Source organism: Athene cunicularia (genome assembly GCF_003259725.1).
Source record: "Athene cunicularia isolate RWA chromosome 5 unlocalized genomic scaffold, athCun1 chr5_part2, whole genome shotgun sequence".
In the NCBI taxonomy this organism is placed as follows: domain Eukaryota; kingdom Metazoa; phylum Chordata; class Aves; order Strigiformes; family Strigidae; genus Athene; species Athene cunicularia.
The window spans coordinates 7,263,758-7,265,091 of record NW_020799102.1 but is presented as its reverse complement, the minus strand read 5'-3'; positions in this window follow the sequence as shown (position 1 = coordinate 7,265,091).

Below are 1,334 nucleotides of genomic sequence, written 5' to 3'. Positions count from 1 at the left end.
AGCCCCGGCCCTGCCCGGCTGCGTGGAGGCTCCCACGCCGGGGGGTTGGGGTGATGCCCCCTTGCCCCCTTTCAGGGCCACGGGTCACCCCGCGGGGACGGCGGCCTGAGCGGCAAAAGGCTTTTTTTCGGGGGGGTGACCCTCCCGGCTGCTGATGTTTCCGGGAGGCACCTCCAGCGCCGCGCTGCGCCCGTCAAAAAACAACAAAAAAAGCGTTGTTGTGTATTTTTGCTCCCTGGATGGTTGCCGGGCTGCCCCTCTGGCCTGATGCGGCAACACCGGGCCTGGAGCAGGCAGGGGCACCCCTCCTGCCTGCCAGTGCACCCTGCCGGCAGCTCTCCTGCCGGCGCTGCCCGCCCCAGGACCGCCCCGATGCTGAACTTGGAGCCTCTGGTGCTCCAAGTTCACTCGGTGGCTGCCGGCTCTGCCCACTGGACTCACTCGCTCTGAAGTGCCCGCGCCAGGGAAGGACGGACGTAACGGCAGCGTGGTCTCACAGGAGAGCGTGGCAAAGAGCGGTCCAAAAGTTGAGGGGTTCAGGGGGAGCCTGGCCCCTGGGTGGGCTTCTGGGTGGACGGGGTGGGCTCACCTCCGTCCCGCTGCGGTGGCCCCAAAGGGCCGCGGCTGGTCTGGCTAACGCAGCAAGGGTTCTCTGTCCTTGGCCTTGGCCTGGCAGCTCCAGCTTAGAGAGGGATTAGGGTTTAGGAGCTTAGGTTTTGCTGGCGCTTAGGAAATCAAGGGAACCTTCCTCCCCGCTGATACGGATGCCGGATGTTTTAAAATTAACTCTCATCTCTCCAGACACGCAGTCGGCATCTTGCTCAAGAAGGATGTCAAGCTCCCACAGTTAACTTGCCACAAAATCTTTCCCAGAAAGGTGATTTCTCATAGAGCACCAGAGGTATAAAACTCTGGAATGCTAAAAAAATATCACTCTCCCCATTGTATAAGCAGCACTGAGTTCATACCCTTCTCCTACCGCAGAAAATCAGCTTAGCCAAAACTGTCAGCAGGGAAACTTTTGCAAAACCAGGGCTATGCTACCGAAACAGCACAGATTCCAGCCCAGTTACCATCATCATGGTAAGATGATGGGGCAGCAGGAGAGCTCGCTCTGCTAGCGGCTCTGGAGTGCTCAGTCCCGGTGGGAGTGAGAGCAGGACATGCCTGGCATGGCTGGAACGAAGCCGGGGTCTTCCATTCTGCTTTTCCTGATGGTTTTCCTGCCCAGCTCCCTCCTCGCAGCCAAGTGGAGCACCCTGGCCAGGGGAAAACTGAGAAAGACTTGCTTCAGCTGAGGGCTGTTTCCTCCCCAGCCCAACACCCCTTTTCAG